The sequence below is a fragment of the Pituophis catenifer genome, unplaced genomic scaffold, assembly GCF_029215685.1.
Source record: "Pituophis catenifer annectens isolate HBS135680 unplaced genomic scaffold, rPitCat1.0.hap2 SCAF_1, whole genome shotgun sequence".
Taxonomy (NCBI): domain Eukaryota; kingdom Metazoa; phylum Chordata; class Lepidosauria; order Squamata; family Colubridae; genus Pituophis; species Pituophis catenifer.
The window spans coordinates 184949924-184970137 of NW_027256881.1; positions in this window are offsets into that span (position 1 = coordinate 184949924).

Genomic DNA, 20214 nt, shown 5'->3' on the forward strand with positions numbered 1-20214 from the left:
TGACCAGATGATTCTAGAAAGTATACAACTTTTTAAAAATATATATATAAATGTAAAACAAGCGGAAAGAAGCATGCACTTTTCGAAAATCATGTTAACAACAATTTTAAAACCCCCGAAACCCTGCCTGATAAGGATTCAATGTCCATCCATCCCCAGGGTTTTGGACTGTCAAAAGTGGGAGTCATTTGGATCTCTGAGAGGTGCGGGTGTCACAGAATCATCATATATTCTCTGGCCAAATCATGTTTTGTGAGCTATTTAGGAACAGATTTCAAATATTTGGCAATTACGCAAAAAATCTAATAACTATTAGGAACATTGTGTATGTGCTTGAACAAATCCTGAAAGGGAAAAAAAAAAACTCTGAACAAATGGAACAATTTCACAGATCCTTAGAAAACAGCCAACTGAGAGCTTTCCAGCAGCCGGATATAATATTGATAAATGTAGAAACCTGAGAACAAAAGTGGACATTTAAGAACAAACCCCTATATTTCATGAAACACAAGTGTGTTTATTTTCTGTTTTATAATCTTGGATCCTGGCTAGCTTTTAGGCAAGCCCTATTGTGCTTTTTTTCAGGTTATAAACAATATATTCACATTTCAAAACATTTGATGTATAGTGTATGAATGTTTGCACTTAAACATTTGAGAGAAATTCAAGAAAGGTAAAACTGGCTGGAATAAGAGAAAACAAGATAAACAGTGTGAATTGAATGACTTTTAAATATTTAGAAGAAAAGTCTGAATATGGAACTATTAAGGGAAAATCAATTGTTTTTAGATAGTAGGAAAAAGCTTTCCAGAATAAACTACTTGCTTATAAGAACCTTTACCGCAAAGTTTTTCTTAAAGGTTATTTGTGGTGTCACCCTTTAGATGACTGACCCTTTAGGTTCAGTTAACTTGTGCATACACTTACTCACTTGAATGTGACACCTTGAAGGTGACACAAAGGCTCAGTGGCTAAGACGTTGAGCTTGTCGATTGAAAGGTTGGCAGTTCAGCGGTTTGAATCCCTAGTGCTGCATAACCGGGTGAGCTCCCGTTACTTGTCCCAGCTTCTGCCAACCTAGCAGTTCGAACGCACATAAAAAATGCAAGTAGAAAAATAGGGACCACCTTTGGTGGGAAGGTAACAGCATTCCATGCGCCTTTGGCATTTAGTCATGCCGGCCACATGACCATGGAGTCGTCTTCGGACAGCGCTGGCTCTTCGGCTTTGAAACGGAGATGAGCACTCTCCCCTACAGTTGGGAATGACTAGCACATTTGTGTGAGGGGAACCTTTACCTTTTTACCTTACCTTGAAGGGTTGACAGATAACAAATTGTGTCAATTTATGGAAATGGGAAAGTGAAAATGTGCCCCAGGAACCATCAGAGTAGAGGTCTCCTGTCTTTCTGATCTGGTTATCACATTTGCATTTTTAAGGATTTCTGGACTTCCCACAAAAGGGCTACCTTGTTGAACCCCCACCAATCACAAAACATCTATCCACTTGAAGAAAAACTGGCAAAATTGCTTCCAATGTAGGTTCTCCTTTTTTTATTATTTCTAAGACTGCCTCAAAGGTACAGCATATGGAGTAGCCAGAAGCATTCGTGGGAAAATTATTTTTTCCTTGGGGTTACTACTTTATTTTGACAGCATGCTAAGTTTCCTTTTTTTAAAATTAAAATAATATTTTTAAAAAATCTTATGGGGCATGGAATCTGCCAGGTTTTGCTAGGCATATTGGAGCCAGTGGAGAACTAGTACAAATGGGAACTTGCCTTCCAAGTGAAATAGCAGTTAAAAACCACAGAACAAGTAATATTTTAATCCCACCACTATTGTAAACACTGAAACTTTTCCTTATCTTTCATCCGGATCGACTTCAAATTATAATTTAGAACCTGTATAGTTTGTAAACTTTTTTAAAAAAACCTGAGTATTTCTTTTCTTCACCTCCTTGTCTCTTAAGCTATTGTTTCACTGGAATAAATGAACAGAGTTGTGAAAAAAAAAATCTGAGCAGTGGGACTGAATGTGGGAAAAATATGATGCCATTAAACAGCTGGGAGAAACTATCAGCTTAAATGGTTATTGTGCATAACGTGAAATAAAGGAGTAACCCAGTTCTAGATTTATTTTTTTAATAGCATAAATAGACTGGGCTCAAAAAGTTCTACTGTTTAAATCTTGCTATTTAAAATAATGGTAAGGGCACATTTTTTTGTAATATGTATGTTTCTGTATTTTGGGAGCTAAGGATTACATGAGTAGGCACATGCGCACATGCACACACACACACACACAAACAGACACAACTTTTATTATCTTCATCATTCACTGCTTTTCTTGTCTCTCTGCTTCATTTCCTTCCTGATGCCCTAAACTCTGCATGGTTTCACTACTGTTGTTATTAATCACTTTCTCCACCCCCACCTCCACATACCCAGTGCTAAATCATTTTAATACAGATATAATTGTAAAGTGCAAAATGTGATTTCATATAATGTTTTTGAAAAGAAAATATGTTCATGTTCTTTTATGCAGCTGACAGGTTATGAAGCCGAAGCACGTCAATTTAGAGCAAGTTTACGATTTAATGTAATAAGCAAAGCTCCAATGTTACTGGAGCTACTGTTAGTAAAAAAGCTATTGTTCCTGATAACACTTATCTTCTAAATTGTTATAGTATTTATCTGTTCATGGAGTTATACTGGAGGCGCTGAGATCTTGACAGTGATTCTGGAAAATACAAATACCCACATACATACACAATTCCCTGAATATCCACTATGCATCTATAACATTATTGTAATTCTTTAGATCAAATCTGAGATTACCCAATTTGTACAGTGGTTTTGGTTCCATTAGTAACCACAGTGTAATATCAGCATTGGCAGTGCAGTGAAGCATGACTCTATACAAACCTAGTTGACCTATTTGCTTCTTTGGGATGCTAGATGTTTGACAAAGCAAAAATAAAAAAAGAACTGACCTTGGGGAAAGTATGAGAGAGCTGTTAAATACAGACTTACTGTATTATTCAATCAAAACATCACTTTACAAATTTCTATTCAGACTGTATTTATGTTTTTTTATGTATCAACTAGTATGTTACCTTAATCACAAAGGGACTCTAATTTATTATAGGTTGTGACATAAGGGGCAAATGACAACATCTGGGTTGTGATGTTATCATGCCAGTGACGTGACTTAAGGGTTTCATTCATTTCTACCAATAGACTTGACTTCAATGGTAATTGGATCAAGAAAATTTGTAATGTTTGATAAATTACCATAGAAAGCAAATCATTTTTTTTAAAGCCAAAGATACTATTTCTGGAAACAATTCATCACAAGAAGCTATCCATTCATATATATATACGTATGTGTATGCGTATGCGTATGCGTATACATACACTGTACATATACATATACTATACAGATACATGTTCCTCGCAGATTCCCAACATCCATGGACAATATTCAGTGCTACATAAAAAAAGATGAAATATCAATTGCCCAGCATTTTGAGCAACAACCTTGAAAGCTGAGCAAAAACATATATAAAATACTGCTTCTGACATCAACTGTCTCATAGAGAAATATTTATGTAGAAAGATCTTTTCATGAGATAGATTTGGGACATGATTTCATATAATATGGAAAGTATAAAATATAACCAAAGTCAAAATTGAATAAATGCTTTGTGACCACAGAATAGCTCTCGGATTTAATCAGTGGCTTTTCAGCCTCTTTTCAGTCATTAAGTAAGAACTAAATATGTGGATTTGTTTATTCAAAATATTTAAAAGATCTTAGCAATGTCATTTGTCCCTTTCTGAACAAGGCCCCAAATTTAAACAATGTATTTTCACTTTCATTTCAGATATTGGTTATATTTGGGGTCATCTAAAAAAGGAAAAAAGAGAATAAGTAGGTTGTGTTAGACTTCCACCAAGAGCATGAAGTTTGAAGTTCTTACTGTCTCCTTACCTACTGAATTCCTGAGACATACTGGACTTTTATTTCTCTTATTCATTAGGACAGTGGTCCCCAACCCCCGGTCCGCGGACCGGTGCCGGGCCGTGGAGTACCTGGCACCGGGCCGCGCAGCGGCCGGGGGACATAAATGCTGCAGCGCAAAGGCTCCTGGGCCGTGCGCAAAAGCTCCTGGGCCGTGCGCAATGGGCCGTGCGCAAAAGCTCCTGGGCCGTGCCCTCACCCCTGCGCGCGCTCAGCGGGCCGCGGCGATAAAAAGGTTGGGGACCACTGCATTAGGACATAGGAATGTCCATTACAAGTTCAATACTAGATTGCTAAATTGGGAGGTTGCTTTTATTATCTTCAAAGGTTGTTTAAAGCCTTTAGTTGTAACCATTTTTATTCCTTAAATTTTCCCTATTTTCTATTTTTGTATTCTATTAATTCTTTTTTTATTTTAAAAACTGAATGTGAACATTCTTGGTAACTCTAGTTTTTCAACCAAAATAATTTGAAATAGATAGACAATATGGCATTTATTGAAGCCATTGGAATAGGAAGAAACAGCAAACAAAGTATACCTAGTGTGAATGAAAACTGTACTTCAAATAAGGCAGAATGCTAGATGCAGATTATCATTCTCCTTCTTTAGGTTTATAATACTTTGTTTAATTTGTAAATTTAGTGTATTGACTTTGATGGATTTTTTTTCCATTGCCAGCTTGCTTTTGGGATTTGCATATCCCAAAGAGCAAGCCTAGGAGAGAGAGATGAGAGTGATGGAATAGGAGAATAAAGTGAGACAAAAATCATTATTTGAACTGAAGCTAATCATCCTATCAACATGGTTTTAATCCTTGTGATGGTAATCGGTCTAGTTTTAATCTGATTCAACACTAGATTGTAATTTCAGTGCACTAATTGGCACATTTTTTTCCTATACAATTGTCTAAAAAGAAGGATAGTCAATGTTTCTTTTGAAATTTAAAGAATTCCTTTTGAAATTTCAATTATTTCAGAATAATTTGAGGTTATAGAGTTGTCATAAAATCACTTGAAAGACTCATCAATGATGTTCTGTTTTGTCCCTGAGTCACCTAGATAGAATACATCAACTCTTCTAATGGCTCTCCAGCATTTACAAAACAGACTAGCAATATCTTCATCCTCACTCTTGTGCAATAGATAAAAACGTTCAATTTAAACACCCAAATAATGCATTATGTTAGTTTATCAAAGCATAACATACAAAAAATACAAAGAAAAATGTAATAAAAGTAAAATAAGAGAGGAAAGGGGGAAGAGAAAAGGTGTAGATAGAGAGGGTGGAAAGAAATAAAAAGCATTGTCTTCTGATTCCTTTTGGTGAAGTAGAATAAAGTAATAACATGAAACCTCAAATTTTTACTTTTATGTAATAATATATATTAGCCATTTCTATAACACCAAACCTGTCTAATCAGCAAAACCCAAAACAAAGTTTCACTTTTTTTACATCTCAAGCACAAAGTCCAAAAACGGTTTCCAAATAGAAATACAATTAATTATGTGGTTTTTTTTCTTTAATCAAAGCCAGGGGGTGTCAAACTCACGATGACATCTTGTCGTCATGTGATGTATCGCAACTTTTTCCCCCTTTGCTAAACTGGGGGTCAGCACATGATGCATCCAGCCCGTGGACGACTAGTTTGACACCCCTGATCAAAGCAGGGGTGTCAAACTATCCATCTAACCATCTCTGATGATTCCATCAACTTTTGCAGCTATTCAGTCATTGTGTGAATCACAGTGTCCTTCCATTTCTGTCCAAATAATGCATTCTGGAAGCAGAGGTCATATTCAGAAATGTAAATCTATCTGTTGCTCTAAAAATCCATTTAAGTTTTAAATGTACCAAAACAATATTTTTCTTATTCAAACTGTTTCATAGGAGAAATTCCACCCCTAGAAATGTTGAAGCTTCTGAAAGCTTTCACTTTCTATCCTTTTTCTGAAATCTAGGCAGCCTAACTTTGAGTAGCAAGCCCCTTGCCCTAAGGCTGATTCACATATGCCACTTGTGATCCCATCACTCTGTCACTCATCTTATGACTCACACAAGATATGCCATTATAAATAAATGTCTTCAATGAAAAGTATTAGATTAAAAGTGCTGTGTCAATTGAAAGAAGAGCATTGTTGATCTGCAGTGATGTTTTGTAGTAAATAAATGATTCCTTGAGGTTATTGTTGGCTTGAAGTTGTGAATATGCAGATGTAAATTAATACTCAATGAGTTGAGCTGATGAGACTAATTGCTAGATGCTTTTGAATTTGTGGGCTTGGGAACTTTTGTCAAGATTCTGTACCTTTTACTGCTCATCAATTTGCCAGAAGAAGGCAAAATAAATCTGATTCAAATTCTCTTACATCAGGAAACAATTGCCTGGTATGTCCAGAATGTTGATAATTTTCTTCTCAAGCACCAAAGATGGTGCTAAGTTCTAAACATAGCCTGACGTTTAGTCAGATTTAATATTATAGCATAGGTTGAGAAGAACACACACTGATTATCTTCCAATCCCAAGTAAGACTCTTTAACTGTATAAGGAGAATGTTGTATTTGTGTCTTGCCCCAAGTCTGATCATGCACAAAACATGCTACTGCAATTATGACTCCTATTTGGAAGTAACAAATACCCCCTTGGGTGACATTCCATTTTCAAAGATACCGATACAGTCTCAGAGGTAGTATTCAGATGTAACTAAAACACTGAGAAAAGCTCATTGAAGTATGAAACCAATTCCAACAATGAAGAAAGGAACCCTGAATGCTCAGCCTTCCATAGCAAGCAATTTTTTTTCAAACCAGCTCTGTTTGAATTCACTTTTGCCCAATTTTTTGCTCTCAAAAGCGTGTTTCGCACACAGGGGATATTTTAATATTTAAAATATGGTTTCCTCACCTGCACAGCAGTTGTTTCTATGCAGTCCTGAATTTTGCAAAGAAGTAGTGAGGTTTTCATTCCTCGAAATTCATCCCTTTCTTCAGGTTTTTTCATGCTGACATATCAAGCTTTATTTGAGAAACGTATTTATAACACACCTTTTATCAGTTGATGAAAATGTAACTTGCTAGTGATGAAAAGAATGAGAGCATAATACATTACGGGTAGTCCTCGACTTACAACAGTTCATTTAATGATAGTTCAAAGTTACATTGGCACCGAAAAAAAGTGATTTATGACCATTTTTCATGACCACATGACAGCATCCACATGGTCATGTGATCAAAATTCAGATTTTTGGTAACTGATTCATATTTATGACAATTACAGTTTCCCAGGGTTATGTGATCACGTCTTGTGACCTTCTGACAAGAAATGTCAATGGGGAAGTCAGTTTCACTTAACAGCCATGTCACTAACTTAACAACTGCAGCAATTCACTTAACAACTGTGGCAAGAAAGGTCATAAAATGGGGCAAAATTTGTTTAACAAATGTCTCATTTAGCAACAAAAATGTTGGGCTCAATTGTGCTCATAAGTCGAGGACTACCTCACAGTTGGGTTCTACTTACCTCCACTACTGGTTCGCAATGGGAATGTAGATAAATATTTCTGCAGTATAACTTTTAGCTTCTGGGGATGAAATATTTCTGTTCTGGCCCGCCAGCAGCCTGAGCGGATCGTGGCTGATCCTGACGATGAGGAGGCAGGTGTGGTGTCACGCCAGCAGCCTGCGCAGCCGGCGCTCGCGTCGGACAGCAAGGAGGCCGAAGAGGATGTGATGCCAGAGGCAGAGACTCAGCCAGGGCCTTCAGAACCTCCAGAGGCTCCTTCCAGTGGAGAGAGCGAAGTGGAGGAGCCTCTCCTCAATGCTCGGGCATGCAGTGCTGCCAAAAGGCAGGAGTGGCTACTCAGGAGGAGGAGGTCTACTCGAGAGTAGGGCTTGAGGATAATTGGCCACTCCCTTAGCCTATTTAAGTTGCATGCAGCTAGTGCTTTTTTGCTAGAAACAATGTCTCATTACTACAGAGCATCTTGGAGAGCGAGCGACTTCTCATATCTGGTTTTCTGGGCTGGTTGCCAACCTTTGTCGGACTTTGTTCTTAATAACTTTGATAAGGACACTTTGCACGGGAAGCCTGGATTCTTGAAAGGGGTCTGTTTGGAATTAAACAGTGTTTGCGAAGTTTGGTGTGTGTCACATTCTCTGGGAATCCGAACCTGGGGCAGAACAATTTCAAAAAACCCTGGTTTCATAAAATCACATGAGGCAATTAGGCACCAAAATTGATAAAGCCTAATATACCTTGAATCCACCTTTCTATTTCTTAACTTATTCTTCCTGGGTATAAGGAATGGGCTTTTGAATTCATTGAATCATATTAATATTCTTTTGTACACTTACAAGGAAGATGATAAAGAATATGTTTTAAAAATAGAATAGCTGGCACACTAACTTGAAAGAAAGCTAAAAGTAATGAATTTACATTAGTTTACACATGAATTTACAATGAAAAAAATATTGAATCCAACCAGATTTCATACGGTTAAGCATGAATTATTATTGATGCTGGCTTATAGAATTGCTAAGGGTAATTTTGGGATGGGATTGTTGGATGGATTTACTTCATTTTTCATCAAAAGAATTCTCCTTTTATCTTCGCAGCCTATTTTTTGTTCCATCTTAAGTATAATTTCTTTTGTCTGTGCCCAAGCTCAATCATTTTAATGATTGTTTCTTTCTTTCTTTCTTTAAGTTGTAATTCCCAATCTCTTACAAAGCTGTTTTCCTTTTCATGTGTGAAAAGATATTAGGTATTTTTATATTATTTATGTATTTTTATTTATGAATAAAATATATAATACAAGTGCATGTAGTCCTCAACTTATGACTGGTTGCTTAGCAACCATTTAAAATTATGACAGACCCCTAAAAGGGACTTACAATCCAGTTCTGAAGTTCTGATCCCCTCACAGTCATGTGACCGCATTTCAGGCACTTGACAACTAGCCCACATTTACAGCTGTTTATAGCTTCCTATAAATGGTGACAGTTTATGACATTTTTGCCAAAAAATAGCCTTTACTTCCAGTTTTTTGGCAAAAATATCCCATAGGACTGTGATGGCGAACCTATGGCATGTGTGCCACAGATGTGTGCTCTGGCGCACATGCGTGTGCCAGCCAGCTGATTTTCGAGCCTTCTGGGCCCACCAAAAGTAGGAAAACAGACTGTTTCCTGCTTCTGGAGGGCCTGGGAGGGGTGGGGAAGGTCCATTTTTCTTTCTTACCTGGCTCCAGATTCTCTGTATCCATCTGCGGAGGGTGAAAACAGCCTTTCCCACTCCCACTCCCTCGGAGGCCCTTCAGAGGCCTGAAAGGGCCCATTTCCCAACTCCCAGTGGGACAGGAAGTGATGTTTTTCGCTCTCCCCAGCCTCCAGAGACTCCTAGAGTGGCTTGCGCAGGGGGGACACATAGAATTATGGGTGTGGGCATGTGCATGTGTGAACCACCCCCACCCACCCCCCTCTCCTGGCACGCGATGGCAAAAAGGTTAGCCATCACTGCCATAGGAAATGAAGGGTTTGCTTAACAAACTGCTGCACAGTTGCTTAACAACTGCTGCACTTGCTTAAAAACCAACACACACACACACACAAGGCTGTAAAATTAGGTTTGTCGTGTGATGACTCACTTAACCTCTATCATGACTTACTTCATTTTTTTATTTTATTTGTTTATATTCCATTTTTATTATTTTTACAAGTAACTCAAGGCACCGAACACATCCAACATATTTTCCTCCTTCAATTTTTCCTCACAACAACCCTATGAAGTAGGATGGTCTGAGCAAGAATGATTGGTCCAAGGTCATCCAGCTGCTTTCATGACAAAGGCGAAACTTGAACTCAAAATTTCCCACTTTCTAGCCTGGTGCCTTAACCACTACTAGACCGTACTGGCTTTAAACCAGGCTCTAAACTAAAATGGCAGGGTCTATTACAGTTGTAAGTCAAGGACTACCTGTATTATATCATTTTTGTGTTTGAATTGCATATTTATTATTTATGTATTTTATTAATTAGTATTTTTATGAAATTTTGCACAGGTTATTTATTGTAGTTTTATTCATTAGATTGATATCCCATCTTATGACTTCCATAAACACCCAAGACTGCTTTCAAGATTTGAAAAATAACATTTAAATCAGTAAAATTACAATACAATTTACAGTGAAAAATGGTGAAGAATGCTATTCGGAAAAATACGTTTTTCTAAATAAAGGGAAGGTGGAGGCCTGGGAGCTATGAGGAGAAAGTTCTCTCCTACATGAAGATCATCAAACAGTGGGACACCTTCCAAGGTGTCTCTTTTGCTTCAAATGATTGAGCAGGTTCATAGTGGCAGAAGCAACCCCCTCAGGGAGTCATGCCATGAGAGATGGGATCACAATCTGTGAAGGAACACCTCAAATCAATAAAGACTATTCTTAAACACCTTGGCATTCCAGAAAACACCTGAGGGTTTTAGCCATATTAGAAAATGTTGAAATGTGTGAGTTAGTGAAGGGCATTAAATAGCCAGTTTGGAGGATCTACGTCAAACATTGAATTTTTCTTTCTTTTAGCAAGCACATTTTATTCCCCACTGGTTGTGAGCTGTCCTAATTTGTCTTTATAAAATAGCATGTTAAAACAATTTTCTGTCTTTGTGGTCATGGCAAATGGTTGCTGAGTTTGTTTGATTGTTTTGATAGAGAGGAAGGCATAAAAATCTTCCAGCCATTTATTTATTTAACATATTGCATGGATAGCAATATATGTTGACATTTCACCTAGATTAGTAAAAGACAATAAAATATAAATGTTAAAAATATCTGCGTATGTTCAAATACCAATGTCTAGGCCATCTAACCATTGAAGCTCGGCATCATTTATATTTTTAAAAAATCAGATATTGGACCAATATATGTCCTCAGCTTACAGCCAGTCACAATGTGATCTGCAGTTTGATATGGGATCACACAGTCACACTGAGGGGAGGATACTATGCCTTATTTATACAGAGAGTCGCCGTGTGAGACGCAAATCCTATTCAGGATTGACCATTGCTGACGTGGTAATTCAAAACCTGGCACCTTTTTTGTGGGGTCATTTATACCCATATTTTGTTAGCATAATAAAATCTAAACATCCTGTTGGTGGGAAGTGGTTTTATAAACTTTTATAAACTCTATATGCTTAGAGAGTTTCATTAAAAATGAAATAAGCACATGTGGATAGGTGTGTGTGTGTGTGTGTGATTTGAAAATACATTTTGAATAAAAGGACAAAACATGTTGTTGCATTTCTTGCTAATCTAAGAGTAGGATGCAATTTGAATCAGTTCTTGGAAGAGTCTCAGGATTTGCTTATAGAACAATTGTAAGGAAGAGAAAATGTGACAAACTGATGGGCTGGAATAACTGAGGCCAAGACTCCTGCCACATTCACAGTGTGAAGCTCTTTTTATTACAAGCTTATACTTCCTTCTTGAATTGTAACACCCAGTGTGATTCCCTCTCAGTCATGAAGCTTTTCTAAATCACACTAGGTCAGCCATTCCCCCCTCCCCTAGATTACCCTTCCTCCACTGAATTATAATAAAAGTAAAAGAGCACATGGGCTCATGTTTCTTACTTCGTGGGCTTTTTTAAAAGCATGCAAGATACAGTTAAAAAAATATTCTTCTTATCCTATTCTAGTCTAATTTTTAAATTAGATTTAAATTAATTTAATTAGTCTAATTAGAATTATTCCATCCTAATACTCTATCTTTAAGGATTCCAACCTAAATAAAAATGAAAGTAATATTTAAGAAGATAATACTATTATGAAGTTCATTTTCCAAGAAAACCAGGGTGGTGATGTTTCAACAAAACAACAGAAAAAAAAACTTGTTATTTCACTTTCTCGTCTTTCATCAAAATTTTCTGGAGGGTATTGTGTAGTGTAATGTGACAATGGCAGTGATATTGGGCCAGTATAGGTTTATCAACAAAAATTAAGGTCCACCAACCTGACCTATTTTGGAAGATTACTCATTTTGGTTGAACAGAAATGTGGTGATTATAACATATTTGGTTTTAGCAAGTCATTTAACAAAACTTTTCATGAAATTCCAGTAAGCACAATAGTACTACTATCAAATGTACATCAATGACATCTATGCCAAGCTGGAAAGAATAGAACTGTTGTACCACTGCACCCTATGCAGTTCAACATACTTATATGGACCCTATGCATATTCCATATACCTATACATGACTTGGATGAGCGTTTAACCAGATTTGTGGACGACACATATACTGCAAAGATGGGATATAGCAAACACCTAGAAGATAGTATAAATATTCAAAAGGATCCTTAATAACCTGGAACATTCAGCAAAACCCAGCAAGATGAATTTCAACAGGGACCAATTGTCAGACCTGGAAGCCATCTTTTACAGTTGGGCCTTCAGGCCTGCCACATTTACTACTGCGGGAAATTGGGAGGGGGGATTGCATAGAGTATGGGTGATATGTAGTCAAAATAACATTCCTTTTTCAGAGAATCAAGGACGCCTTGCCCTGGTACCTGGAGTTGGATAACTGGGAGGTATTTCTAGTTTAGACGGTGGATGATTGGACCATGTGATAGACATGTGGGTGCTGGGCAGTGGTGGGTTGTTCCTGGTTCGGTCCGGTTCTATAGAACTGGTAGTAAAACCAGCGGGAGGCTCTGCCCACCTGCCACGACGTCATCATGGATGATCTGCACATGCGCAGAAGCACACACACACTTCCACTGAGAACCAGTAGTAAAGGTAAGTGGAACCCACCCCTGAGCAGGGACTTGAACTTTCACTTGGGTGGAGAAAACCTGGAAATTTTCAGATTCGGATTTTCCCACATCTCCAATAAAATGGAATTCAGAGGAAACTCAAGCCTCTGAGTCTTCTTTCGTTAGGGCTGTTACTTGGAACCCTGACACCAATGTGGAGATCTTAGTGCTCTCTGATCTTAGTTGTTTGCTTGCAGATATTTCATTACCCAATTGGGTAACATTAGCATGAACGAATGTAAATGATGCTTTATTTATATACAGTAGCTTGCCCTACATTATCTTACAGTAGCTTGCCCTATCATTGTTGATAAGGGTGTGGTTCTTTCTTTGGTAGATGGTTGCCTTCATGTTTCTTCTTATAGAACATAAACAGAAATGTTCCATAAGGCAGAAACAATGCTTTAAATTACAGTGAAGTAGAATTTGACTGGCCACCAAGAAAAAATATCCTAATGGTAAAAGCTGTTCAACCCTGAAACAGAACACCTTGGGAGGCAGTGGGTTTTCTTTAGTTGTAGATGCTTCAGCGAGGAAGATGGACATATGTCAGGATTACTGAAATAATGGATTAGTTAAGCTAAATGTTTTCAAAGTCCTTTCCAACTGTTACGTTCCAGGATTTGAGCATGTAGACCAGGAGTGAAATCCAGCAGGTTCTGACAGGTTCTGGAGAACCAGTAGCAGAAATTTTGAGCAGTTCAGAGAACCGGCAAATACCACCTCTTGCTGGCCCCAAAGTGGGGTGGGAATGGAGATTTTGCAATATCCTTTCCCCAGGAGTGGGGAGGGAATGGGGATTTTGTAGTATCCTTCCCCTGGAGTGGGGTGGGTATGGGGATTTTGCAGAATCCTTCCCCTGCCATGCCCACCAAGCCACGCCCACTAAGCCACACCACGCCCACCAAGCCACGCCAACAGAACAGGTAGTAAAAAAAATTGGATTTCACTACTGATGTAGACATATTTCCTTGAGCAGGAAATATGTGTAGTAGCACTGCCCTAACACCATGTGTATCAAATAGATCTCCCTATATATAACCACAAAGACTGTTGTGGATACAGTTGTAGATGCAGATGGTTCCATGTGTACCAGACTTCTAACAGTGTAAACTGATCATTTTTAATAAATGTTGAAGAAGACTAATGTTTATTTGTAAACAATTTATGTATAAACATCTATTTAAGTTAACTGAAAAAAATCACAAGAGTCTTCTGCCCATCAGTGAAGTTTTATCTATTCTTCACCTAAATCAACCTATGGCAAAGACAGATGGTAACATTTGACTGTATTTAAAGCATTTTCTCCAGTGGCATCTGGATACCAGATGGTGGCTAGTCACCATCTGGTCTGCACTGAGTTTTCTATTATTCCTAGCTTGGAAAATCTTCCTAGAGATCTGACATCTGATCTGAAATTCCAGCTCCCACTATGACCCACTGGATGCATTCAATGTCCAGTTGAAACATATGGCAGAATTGTAATGGTTTGAAATTATCATGGTTTGTGTTCAGATTCCTTTAGTTATAATGAATTCTGGAAGGAAAAAAAAAAGACTTTCCTATGGGATAGTTACAAAACTGCCCAGACACAAACATGTGTTAGGTGTTAAAATGGAACAGCAATTTACACAAATCTATTTTAGAAGCAAAAGCAGAATTCTACCTTGAGTTTTAAATAACTTTTCTGGTTTATTTCATCCCTAAATCAAAATTCTGAACCAGTTCTGGGAAGCTTTGAAAGTTACAAGCAAGGAAAGTTAAGCCATGAATTTCCTGTAGTGTTAATTTTGGACTGTTTGATCGCTACGGAGGCATCCTAAGGAGAAACTATTAAGAGAATTGGTGAGAGGAATTTATGAATACATAGGAAGGACTGTTAATGGTCAGCTTCTGAGCAGAAGAATGGCTGTTCAAAGCTTTTGAAGAGACAAATATGCACTCTCCCTTTTGGCCTTCAGACAATACCATATAGGCATTGCAAGGACTGGAGGAGGATGAGATTTTCAGGTTATTTTATTTATTTATATTTCTTGTTTCTAGGCTGTCCATCTCCCACAAGAAGGGACTCTATTTTTTATGTATTTAATTTATATTTTATTTTTATTATATTTTTATAAATATCTCAAGGTGGCAGACAACCTAATATTCTTTCCTTCTGTTTTTCCCTATAACAACAACCCTGTGAGGTGAGTTGGGCTGAGAGAGTGTGATTGGCTGAAAATCAACCAGCTGGTTTTCATGACTAAGATGGGACTAAACTCAAAAACTTCTGGTTTGTAGCTAGGTGCCTTAAACACTAGACCAAAAATCCATAGATGTTATTAAAAACCTGAACTATGTATAGCCTTGGGAAAGAAATCATCTGATGAGGAGAGCTTTTTGAGGACAATCCAAATGTTCTTCTACTTTACTGCCCTTCCAAAAGTTTTCCAAAATGTTCCACAACCTTCAAGAATAGTTTTCCAGGGAAAGGGGGAAGATGAAAGTCAGAGAAGGTAAGAGAATGGACTTTTCTCATTTCTGCTAATAGAATAGAATAGAACAAAATTCTTTATTGGCCAAGTGTGACTGGACACACTTGAAGGAATTTGTCTTGGTGCATATGCTCTCGGTGTACATAAAAGAAAAGATACATTCATCAAGAATCATAAAGTACAACACTTAATGATAGTCATAGGGAACAAATAAGCAATCAAATCATATTAGGTAAGAGTCAATATAAATCTTAAAATACCAGCAACAAGGTTACAGTCATCAGTGGGAGGAGATGGATGATAGGAATGATGAGAAGATTAATAGTAATAGTAATGCAGCCTTAGTGAATAATTTGACAGTGTTGAGCAAATTATTTGTTTAGCAGAGTGATGGCGTTCAGGAAAAAACTGTTCTTGTGTCTAATTGTTTTGGTGTGCAGTGCTCTATAGCGTCGTTTTGAGGGTAGGAGTTGAAACAGTTCATGTCCAGGATGTGAGGGGTCTGTAAATATTTTCACAGCCCTCTTTTTGACTCATGCATTATACAGGTTCTCAATGGAAGGCAGGCATAAGCACTGCATAAAGGGAAGGTGCTCTTCAACTCAGATTTCATCATGGACATGGTAGTTGATTTGAACTGATCATCATAAGCTTAAATCCATATTTTGAAATGTCAAGCTCATTACAAAATTGTGGCATGAATGTAAAATGAAATCTTAGGCTGTATCATTTTGGAATCGAGAATTTTTAGTTGATTCCCACAACAGATCATGCAAGCATTAGTCATGTATATTGTGCAGCTCTGGCAATCAGGAAATAAAAAATAATCAGCTAATAAAGTGATAAAAGTGTTAAGTGAACATGCCAACTGAATGAGCTTAATTAAACACTTCTGCTTCTACAAATGGCAAATGAAAATACTTCTTGGAGATTTGTTAATGGTTATTTTTGTACTATTAGGAGCATTGAAAATAATTCACACAGCGTTTCTTTAGAGCAGTCATACAGATAATTAGATACTGAAGCCACTAAAAGATTTCATACAGGGAAATAGGGGAAGTGAGATAACTTTGATAGAAACCATAGTTTGAAAAGGGTAAAGATTAGACACTTTCCAGCATTATTATTTCAGTACCGTTTCTTCAATAATTGCTTAAAGTTGTCCATTCTTATTTATGTAAATGGACTGCAGACTATGAAAATGGTGAGATGAAGAAAAAGGACTGGAACAGCATCACAGCCATCAGGCTGCTTTTTGTACAGGAGCTCACGGCAGTATATACTATGCTCCCTTCCCTTATTTTTCCCAATATTCCTCTGAGGTAGATTTGGTTGAGAGAGAGAGAGAGAGTGGTCTAAAGTGAGGTTCCATAGCTGAAGGTGGATTAGAACCAGTGTCGCCTTGCTTCTAGTCCAATATCTTAACCTCTACACCACATGAATACAATTAGGTTTAACTTCCCAGCACTGCAAAGTAAATGGGCCCTTACTTTAATTGATCACCACAAGGATTTAAGGAGTTCTGTTCTAGGCAAAAGGTCATAGATTTTTCAGTCAATTGCCTGCCTGGTTCTTCATAATTTTTGCAGTGCCTTCAAAAAGATGTTGTGGCAGAATGGTAGTGTCAAGCATTTGAGACCTTGTTATGGACTTTGATAATTCTTTGGTCCTTTTCATTTTTCCAAAGAGTTTTCAGCAATATTCCCATTTTTTTTTTTTTAGATATGCTATTATGAGGAACATTAGCTTATTATTTTTTAATAATTATTTTATAGTGTGCTTGTAATTTATTTTTTGTATTAATTGTTGCTTTAAATATTTCCCTTTAAATGGGTCATCTTTTTAAAAAAATTGTACTTGTAAGAGCTGTTTGTTTGCTTTATAAAATGTTGTATCTGAAGATCAAATAAACTTAATAGCATGTCTACAAGCATGTGCTGATAAACTTTGCCACTATGGGAGCTAATCAGTGATTTAAAATAAGTAGTCAGGCCTACATATATGGAGAATCTTCCAGATTACCCAAGGCTTCAGAAACAAATGCTGTCAGATATTTTTTATAAAACTGTGATCCTGTATTAGGATTCATGTGATACAGACTAGGCATCTGCTCACTTCATGTTATCCATCCCAATCCAGCAATTGTTGTATAATAATACCTTTTAATCCTTTTAATAGGATTAAAGATGAAGAATAAGGGAAAGCTATTGAATTCATGAGAGCCACTTCAGGATACCACTTCCCCGCTATTTAATGAGGTACTGAAATTGATAAGATTAAACTGGATTGAAGCTGATTGTCGATATAGTCAATTTCATTCCAAAAGAAAATTTGAAAGAACTGAAGAAGGAAATTGAAACTAGATATGACTTTGGATACATTGTGTAATGATATATGGGTTATATAAATAAAAAAAACATTTTTAATATAAGAGGCAATACTGCAAGAAAAAAGCAATGCATATTGCCCTTCCTTCCATCCTTCCTTCCTTCTTTCCTTCCTTTAAAATAAATAAGACAGTGGATAGACATAAAGTATGAGCAGTTCAGTCTAAATATCAACCAATATCTCACAATGTGTCAGTGTCTCTTTCTATGATCATGGTTCAATATAAAGGGTTACTACATGCTGCAAAATATCTCAGTTAAAAATTAGGCGCTCCCTCAGAAATCTCACAGGAGCTGGTTTATAGCCTTCTGTTTCAGAAAATGTCATATTAGGTGGCCCCCTCAGAGAATTTGGGGTGTGGTTTTTCTTACATTCTCTTTGCCTCACTGTCAAAATCAATGGATCTGCTAATGGATTGTTCCTTATCTTTACCACAGATTGGAAAGATGGTCTCAGGATCCTCGGACCACGAAACGGAAGAAACACAACAAATCACCAATAGACAAGGTTTTGCTTTGGGATGATGGTTTACTTTCGTAGCAACGAAGGATACTGCAGTCGTACGCGATTTAAAAACGGCGCTATGGGCGTGTAGCTCGTAGCGTTTTTATGCCTCTCCGCCCAGCTGCTGTGGGGCATAGCCCGCGCCGCGCCCATCCGCCCCCCCGAACCAGCGAATCAGCGGCGGAATCCTCTCCGCCCAGCTGCTGTGGGGCGTAGCCCGCGCCGCGTCCATCCGCCCCCCCGAACCAGCGAATCGTCGGCGGAATCCTTTCAGCTGAGATGACGTTGCATGCGGGAAACTGCTGCCACGAGAAGCCCTATATCCGACGCACCCCGCCACCTCACCCGGCCGCCTAACCCAGCGCCCCGAGCCCCACCCCCGTGTGCCACCATGTGCGCCCGCTGGCTGTCCACCTCCGAAGCTGAAGGGCGAGGGATCGGCGGTGAGTTGTGTCGAGCGTGAGGGCGAGCTCGACAGATGGTTTCTGGAAAAGTGTCTACCATACCTCTGTTTTCCTAGGAACTCCACAGAGAAGTTTTAAACTTGTTCTGGAAGGGGTTGTCAAGTAAGAAAAGCAAGGCTCATTATTCTGGTAGCAGGAGAGCTGTTGTAACAGTGCTGTTCCCCATGTATGAACTTGGACAAAACATAGGATCCATAAGAGAGTATTGCCTGTTCTGGAAAAGAGCAGTTTTGGCTTGAGTAGTTGATGCAATGTCAGCCAATCCCATCAAATTTCCAGTATTACCAGAAACAACTATAAACAAAGTGGTGTTAAAGAAGAAACCATATTATATTACACTAGTTTATATATTAATAAAACACACAATAGCTTAAATATTTTGCAGTCATTGCAAATATTATTCATCTCAGAGCAATGAATTTCTTGGTTCAGGAATGTAATGAATACTTTAGATTTTGACTGCTAATTTGAAAATCAATCTTTTATCTCACATTGGTTTCCAAAATTTAACAACCCCTGCTGGTTATCAAGAGTCCTGCTGAGAGTGAGAAAGGTAGAACCTGATGAAAATTAGGATATTTCTCATCTGGAAATTTACTATAGAGTTTAGATTTCAAAGTGGCAACTTAGCCTACCATTCCTTTTCATTCTGGATCTACTTTATTTAAAGAAATGGAGAGGGAGGTTATATCGTGTTCACTTTGATGACTCTAAATTAAGTAGGCCATTTTGTTTCAATAACTAAATTACCGGCCCTGAACAAAGTATTCCTCTTCCTGAAGGATTAGAGCATTCTGATGAGTTAAAATTCAACAGGTAATGTTTAAGGCCAATTTTCATGAATTATCTTGTACTATAGATAGATATCTAAGCACTTCGTTATTCCTACATCCCAGGCATTTCCTTAGCAAAGACTTGTGTGTGGCAAAAACAATTTGAGAAGGGAAGAGTGAAAGGACAAAGGAAATTCTTCCCAAATGGAAGTGTGCAGAACTCATTGTCATCTCTGGCCTCAAGTGTTCCCAAATTCAAAACTGGGTACATTGTAACACTTCCCTAGGTTTGCTGTATCTGGGCCAGGCAACTGCTAAATGACAGCAAAAATGATAAAGAAAACTAATTCTATGGAGATAGCAGCACCTTTTATCATTTCTCCAATATGTGCTATCTTGCTGTCTGCTCACTCACACATTATCATTCCTTCTTCTGCTGAATCTTTAAGGCAAGGCATAATTAAATCCCTCTTCAGGATTCCTTTTGATCATATATTCCTATGCTTTCTGAAAATAGCATTGTTGCATCTAATTGTTAATACCAAGAAAGAGTTGAACAAAATGATGAAACTCTGAAGTGAATGCACCAGGACTTTGTGCTGTCCTAATCTATGGATCAACCTGCCTGGGCCATGAGATACAGGCTTAGAAATGATTGTGGCAGGTGGGTTCAGACAGGCAGAAAATATCTTAGATGGACTTAATTAGCATCATGCTGGCTCTAGCGCTCCATTACCTCTTTCCAATTCAGACTCCCGCTCTAAGGCAGAG